The sequence below is a fragment of the Schistocerca gregaria genome, unplaced genomic scaffold (genome assembly GCF_023897955.1).
Source record: "Schistocerca gregaria isolate iqSchGreg1 unplaced genomic scaffold, iqSchGreg1.2 ptg001758l, whole genome shotgun sequence".
Classification (NCBI taxonomy): Eukaryota; Metazoa; Arthropoda; class Insecta; order Orthoptera; family Acrididae; genus Schistocerca; species Schistocerca gregaria.
The window spans coordinates 25001-32500 of record NW_026063007.1 but is presented as its reverse complement, the minus strand read 5'-3'; the positions used below and the strand labels follow the sequence as shown (position 1 = coordinate 32500).

Genomic DNA, 7500 nt, shown 5'->3' with positions numbered 1-7500 from the left:
TGTGGCTGTACCAGTTTATCGCTTAACCTAACTGTGGCTGTACCAGTTTATCGCTTAACCTAACTGTGGCTGTACCAGTTTATCGCTTAACCTAACTGTGGCTGTACCAGTTTATCGCTTAACCTAACTGTGGCTGTACCAGTTTATCGCTTAACCTAACTGTGGCTGTACCAGTTTATCGCTTAACCTAACTGTGGCTGTACCAGTTTATCGCTTAACCTAACTGTGGCTGTACCAGTTTATCGCTTAACCTAACTGTGGCTGTACCAGTTTATCGCTTAACCTAACTGTGGCTGTACCAGTTTATCGCTTAACCTAACTGTGGCTGTACCAGTTTATCGCTTAACCTAACTGTGGCTGTACCAGTTTATCGCTTAACCTAACTGTGGCTGTACCAGTTTATCGCTTAACCTAACTGTGGCTGTACCAGTTTATCGCTTAACCTAACTGTGGCTGTACCAGTTTATCGCTTAACCTAACTGTGGCTGTACCAGTTTATCGCTTAACCTAACTGTGGCTGTACCAGTTTATCGCTTAACCTAACTGTGGCTGTACCAGATTATCGCTTAACCTAACTGTGGCTGTACCAGATTATCGCTTAACCTAACTGTGGCTGTACCAGATTATCGCTTAACCTAACTGTGGCTGTACCAGATTATCGCTTAACCTAACTGTGGCTGTACCAGATTATCGCTTAACCTAACTCAATTTGTCCCTTAACCTAACTCAATTTGTCCCTTAACCTAACTCAATTTGTCCCTTAACCTAACTCAATTTGTCCCTTAACCTAACTCAATTTGTCCCTTAACCTAACTCAATTTGTCCCTTAACCTAACTCAATTTGTCCCTTAACCTAACTCAATTTGTCCCTTAACCTAACTCAATTTGTCCCTTAACCTAACTCAATTTGTCCCTTAACCTAACTCAATTTGTCCCTTAACCTAACTCAATTTGTCCCTTAACCTAACTCAATTTGTCCCTTAACCTAACTCAATTTGTCCCTTAACCTAACTCAAGTTGTCCCTTAACCTAACTCAAGTTGTCCCTTAACCTAACTCAAGTTGTCCCTTAACCTAACTCAAGTTGTCCCTTAACCTAACTCAAGTTGTCCCTTAACCTAACTCAAGTTGTCCCTTAACCTAACTCAAGTTGTCCCTTAACCTAACTCAAGTTGTCCCTTAACCTAACTCAAGTTGTCCCTTAACCTAACTCAAGTTGTCCCTTAACCTAACTCAAGTTGTCCCTTAACCTAACTCAAGTTGTCCCTTAACCTAACTCAAGTTGTCCCTTAACCTAACTCAAGTTGTCCCTTAACCTAACTCAAGTTGTCCCTTAACCTAACTCAAGTTGTCCCTTAACCTAACTCAAGTTGTCCCTTAACCTAACTCAAGTTGTCCCTTAACCTAACTCAAGTTGTCCCTTAACCTAACTCAATTTGTCCCTTAACCTAACCCACGTTGTCCCTTAACCTAACTCAAGTTGTCCCTTAACCTAACTCAATTTGTCCCTTAACCTAACTCAATTTGTCCCTTAACCTAACTCAATTTGTCCCTTAACCTAACTCAATTTGTCCCTTAACCTAACTCAAGTTGTCCCTTAACCTAACTCAAGTTGTCCCTTAACCTAACTCAAGTTGTCCCTTAACCTAACTCAAGTTGTCCCTTAACCTAACTCAAGTTGTCCCTTAACCTAACTCAAGTTGTCCCTTAACCTAACTCAAGTTGTCCCTTAACCTAACTCAAGTTGTCCCTTAACCTAACTCAAGTTGTCCCTTAACCTAACTCAAGTTGTCCCTTAACCTAACTCAAGTTGTCCCTTAACCTAACTCAATTTGTCCCTTAACCTAACTCAAGTTGTCCCTTAACCTAACTCAAGTTGTCCCTTAACCTAACTCAATTTGTCCCTTAACCTAACTCAATTTGTCCCTTAACCTAACTCAAGTTGTCCCTTAACCTAACTCAAGTTGTCCCTTAACCTAACTCAAGTTGTCCCTTAACCTAACTCAAGTTGTCCCTTAACCTAACTCAAGTTGTCCCTTAACCTAACTCAAGTTGTCCCTTAACCTAACTCAAGTTGTCCCTTAACCTAACTCAATTTGTCCCTTAACCTAACTCAAGTTGTCCCTTAACCTAACTCAATTTGTCCCTTAACCTAACTCAATTTGTCCCTTAACCTAACTCAATTTGTCCCTTAACCTAACTCAATTTGTCCCTTAACCTAACTCAAGTTGTCCCTTAACCTAACTCAAGTTGTCCCTTAACCTAACCCACGTTGTCCCTTAACCTAACCCACGTTGTCCCTTAACCTAACCGACGTTGTCCCTTAACCTAACCGACGTTGTCCCTTAACCTAACCGACGTTGTCCCTTAACCTAACCGACGTTGTCCCTTAACCTAACCCACGTTGTCCCTTAACCTAACCCACGTTGTCCCTTAACCTAACCCACGTTGTCCCTTAACCTAACCCACGTTGTCCCTTAACCTAACCCACGTTGTCCCTTAACCTAACCCACGTTGTCCCTTAACCTAACCCACGTTGTCCCTTAACCTAACCCACGTTGTCCCTTAACCTAACCCACGTTGTCCCTTAACCTAACCCACGTTGTCCCTTAACCTAACCCACGTTGTCCCTTAACCTAACCCACGTTGTCCCTTAACCTAACCCACGTTGTCCCTTAACCTAACCCACGTTGTCCCTTAACCTAACCCACGTTGTCCCTTAACCTAACCCACGTTGTCCCTTAACCTAACCCACGTTGTCCCTTAACCTAACCCACGTTGTCCCTTAACCTAACCCACGTTGTCCCTTAACCTAACCCACGTTGTCCCTTTGCCTAACATAGTTCACTGCTCGGAATCTCTGGTGTCGTTGTTATCCTCATGTAGATGTCTTGCGAGTGTTGCTTACTTTCCACATATTCCTGCTATCCACTGTCAATTGTACTGCAATAGGACTATATCGCCGACCCCCCCCCTCCCCCCCCTCTGTCCCCCTCTGTCCCCCTCTTTGTGTCTCTGTCCTCTCAAGCTGGTCGGTCTGGCGTTTGAGTGTTAAATGAGCCTCGCAGCTGTTCAGTTGCATTCAGATGTCGACGCCCTCAGTGTACGTCGTGGTATGGTCTGTGTCCATTGTCCGCTGATGTCGTACGCGTAACCCACACGCTGTACCGATCATCGGTCGTTACGTACAGAGTGAAGTAGTGTGATACGTGTGACCGTACGCTGGCTGTGCCCAACGGTGTCGAATCTCAATTTCCATATGTTGTGCTTGATGCTACTTGTCTCGTCTCCCAATAACAGCTAGGTTGCACTGTGGTACGCCGTAGAGGCGTGTGGGAGGAACGTACGAACGCATTGTATGTCACCCTGGGTCGCTGGGGGTGGTGGTGCGGTGAGTCAGGTCAGGTCAGGTCAGCGTGAGCCGTCTGATGTAGTGACGCGTGTATTCCGACTTTGTCGTATTGCCTCACACAAAGTGCTACCCTGGTGGACCGCGTTCCATATCTGGGACATGCCGCAGATGCCGGTTGACAGTGGATCGCGGAAGGTACATCGCATACGTGCGCGGGCCACCTTCCACGTGTTCTCTTCTGCACATGTCGCAGTGTGTATGTGGTCTGATGTAGCGTGTCGTGACACATGACATCCTGGCATGCAAGAATTGTTGAATTCGCAAATGTAGGTGGACATCTACGTTTACTGCCCAAGATACGCAAATGAACTGGAAATCCGTTGTTGAGCGGTTGTTCACGCTGGAGGTGAATCTGTGATGGCGACGATCGGTACAGCTATTAACCGGTTGTTTCAGCGGTACCCGCCACATCCACACGCGTGACTAGGCCCATGTGGGTATGAAGCGATACGCGGCGGTGGCTTGGTGGGACTGTTCCCGGCCGGTGAAGGGGGGCCGCCCGGCGTGTTGGCCGCGCGCTGCGTGGGCGCACGCGCAACAGGCGGCTGGTGGGGGGCGCCGAGTGGCAGGAGCGCCAGCCGACGGGCCCGGCAGGCGGCGCAGCTACGCTGCGGCGCACCCTGCACGCGGCGCCTGGCGGCCAAAGTTGGTTCAGCCGAGCCCGGTGCGAAGCGCGGTGGACATCTGCAGTGTGCTGGTCTGATTGAGGACTGTGTGCGTTGAGGATGCGCCGCCGCCTGGCACTCGGCGCCGCGACGCCGTCTGCTGCTCGGTCGCCCCAGCGGTTCTCGCAGGTGGTTTGTATCGCAGTTGTGCGGACGTGTTGGCGCGTGCGCTGTGCTGGGAGAGTTCGCTTCTGCACCCAAGTGGGGCTTTGCCCTTGTGTGGCGCTGGCGTTGGAGCTGCCGGTCACCATAGGTGGCGCGTGTTGTCTCCCGCCGGCAATGCCACGACAGCACGCTCCCGGGCCTCTGTCGGCAGCGGCAAGCTCAGTTGGGAGCAAGGGTGTTCGCACTAAAACCGTCTACTCGCCTAACTCCGGGCGATTGCGCCTCTCTCGAAACCGACCAAGTACCTAGGACGGCGCTGCGCGCCGCCGGGACCTGAGAGGGTTTCGAGGTGTATCGTGCAGGGGAGCTCGGCCTCCTCCTGTTTGCAGAATAATTGAGCGGACGCTTGCGTGTTCGCGCGGGCCCCCGGGACACACTCCCGGGCGGCCGGCTGCTCAGCTCTAGTTGACGCAGCTCCCTGGTTGATCCTGCCAGTAGTCATATGCTTGTCTCAAAGATTAAGCCATGCATATCTCAGTACAAGCCGCATTAAGGTGAAACCGCGAATGGCTCATTAAATCAGTTATGGTTCCTTAGATCGTACCCACGTTACTTGGATAACTGTGGTAATTCTAGAGCTAATACATGCAAACAGAGTCCCGACCAGAGATGGAAGGGACGCTTTTATTAGATCAAAACCAATCGGATTGGCTTGTCTGGTCCGTTTGCCTTGGTGACTCTGAATAACTTTGGGCTGATCGCACGGTCCTCGTACCGGCGACGCATCTTTCAAATGTCTGCCTTATCAACTGTCGATGGTAGGTTCTGCGCCTACCATGGTTGTAACGGGTAACGGGGAATCAGGGTTCGATTCCGGAGAGGGAGCCTGAGAAACGGCTACCACATCCAAGGAAGGCAGCAGGCGCGCAAATTACCCACTCCCGGCACGGGGAGGTAGTGACGAAAAATAACGATACGGGACTCATCCGAGGCCCCGTAATCGGAATGAGTACACTTTAAATCCTTTAACGAGTATCTATTGGAGGGCAAGTCTGGTGCCAGCAGCCGCGGTAATTCCAGCTCCAATAGCGTATATTAAAGTTGTTGCGGTTAAAAAGCTCGTAGTTGGATTTGTGTCCCACGCTGTTGGTTCACCGCCCGTCGGTGTTTAACTGGCATGTATCGTGGGACGTCCTGCCGGTGGGGCGAGCCGAAGGGGTGCTTTCGCGTCCCGAGGCGGACCCCGTTTAAATCCTACCAGGGTGCTCTTTGTTGAGTGTCTCGGTGGGCCGGCACGTTTACTTTGAACAAATTAGAGTGCTTAAAGCAGGCAAGCCCGCCTGAATACTGTGTGCATGGAATAATGGAATAGGACCTCGGTTCTATTTTGTTGGTTTTCGGAACCCGAGGTAATGATTAATAGGGACAGGCGGGGGCATTCGTATTGCGACGTTAGAGGTGAAATTCTTGGATCGTCGCAAGACGAACAGAAGCGAAAGCATTTGCCAAGTATGTTTTCATTAATCAAGAACGAAAGTTAGAGGTTCGAAGGCGATCAGATACCGCCCTAGTTCTAACCATAAACGATGCCAGCCAGCGATCCGCCGCAGTTCCTCCGATGACTCGGCGGGCAGCCTCCGGGAAACCAAAGCTTTTGGGTTCCGGGGGAAGTATGGTTGCAAAGCTGAAACTTAAAGGAATTGACGGAAGGGCACCACCAGGAGTGGAGCCTGCGGCTTAATTTGACTCAACACGGGAAACCTCACCAGGCCCGGACACCGGAAGGATTGACAGATTGATAGCTCTTTCTTGATTCGGTGGGTGGTGGTGCATGGCCGTTCTTAGTTGGTGGAGCGATTTGTCTGGTTAATTCCGATAACGAACGAGACTCTAGCCTGCTAACTAGTCGCGTGACATCCTTCGTGCTGTCAGCGATTACTTTTCTTCTTAGAGGGACAGGCGGCTTCTAGCCGCACGAGATTGAGCAATAACAGGTCTGTGATGCCCTTAGATGTTCTGGGCCGCACGCGCGCTACACTGAAGGAATCAGCGTGTCTTCCTAGGCCGAAAGGTCGGGGTAACCCGCTGAACCTCCTTCGTGCTAGGGATTGGGGCTTGCAATTGTTCCCCATGAACGAGGAATTCCCAGTAAGCGCGAGTCATAAGCTCGCGTTGATTACGTCCCTGCCCTTTGTACACACCGCCCGTCGCTACTACCGATTGAATGATTTAGTGAGGTCTTCGGACTGGTACGCGGCATCGACTCTGTCGTTGCCGATGCTACCGGAAAGATGACCAAACTTGATCATTTAGAGGAAGTAAAAGTCGTAACAAGGTTTCCGTAGGTGAACCTGCGGAAGGATCATTACCGACTAGACTGCATGTCTTTCGATGTGCGTGTCGTGTCGCGCAACACGCTACCTGTACGGCAGTGGCCGTGCGCCGCGTGCGGAACCACGCGTGCCTCTCAAAACTAGCGGAAGTGTTGTTGTTGTGTGGTACGAGCGCTGAAGCTCTGGAGCGGCTGGCCTGCGGTACCTGGCGCCTGGCGCCGGTTTTGAATGACGTTCGCCCGAGTGCCTGTCCGCTCCGGTGTGGAGCCGTACGACGCCCATCGGCTGTGAGGCCGTTGGACACAAAAAAAATAGTGGAGCAGGGGCCGTCAGACGCCTCAGTCCCGCAAATGCTACTGTCTTGAAAGAGACAGTGGGAGACTGAAAAGGAAAAGATCACCCAGGACGGTGGATCACTCGGCTCGTGGGTCGATGAAGAACGCAGCAAATTGCGCGTCGACATGTGAACTGCAGGACACATGAACATCGACGTTTCGAACGCACATTGCGGTCCATGGATTCCGTTCCCGGGCCACGTCTGGCTGAGGGTCGGCTACGTATACTGAAGCGCGCGGCGTTTGTCCCGCTTCGGAGACGTGGGAGTGTCGTGGTCGCCTGTGTGGCCGGCCGCGTCTCCTTAAACGTGCGATGCGCGCCCGTCGCCTGGCGGTTCGCATACCGGTACTTTCTCGGTAGCGTGCACAGCCGGCTGGCGGTGTGGCGTGCGACACCTCGTACAACGACCTCAGAGCAGGCGAGACTACCCGCTGAATTTAAGCATATTACTAAGCGGAGGAAAAGAAACTAACAAGGATTCCCCCAGTAGCGGCGAGCGAACAGGGAAGAGTCCAGCACCGAACCCCGCAGGCTGCCGCCTGTCGTGGCATGTGGTGTTTGGGAGGGTCCACTACCCCGACGCCTCGCGCCGAGCCCAAGTCCAACTTGAATGAGGCCACGGCCCGTAGAGGGTGCCAGGCCCGTAGCGG

At 51.2% G+C, this 7500-nt stretch overlaps 3 non-coding genes across 3 annotated transcripts in view; all 3 read left to right on the top strand.

Moving 5' to 3' along the window:
* Positions 1–4656: 4656 nt before the first annotated feature.
* On the top strand, positions 4657–6549 carry LOC126334434 (small subunit ribosomal RNA). Its single transcript, XR_007564714.1, has one exon. It is a non-coding gene; the product is annotated as a small subunit ribosomal RNA (ribosomal RNA).
* A 362-nt stretch (positions 6550–6911) lies between these two features.
* LOC126334431 (5.8S ribosomal RNA) lies at positions 6912–7066 on the top strand. The gene has a single exon (XR_007564711.1). It is a non-coding gene; the product is annotated as a 5.8S ribosomal RNA (ribosomal RNA).
* A 188-nt stretch (positions 7067–7254) lies between these two features.
* Positions 7255–7500, top strand: part of LOC126334428 (large subunit ribosomal RNA) — a 4222-nt gene continuing 3976 nt past the window's right edge. The window contains exon 1 of the ribosomal RNA XR_007564709.1: positions 7255–7500. This exon is cut by the window's right edge and continues 3976 nt beyond it. This is a non-coding gene — a ribosomal RNA (large subunit ribosomal RNA).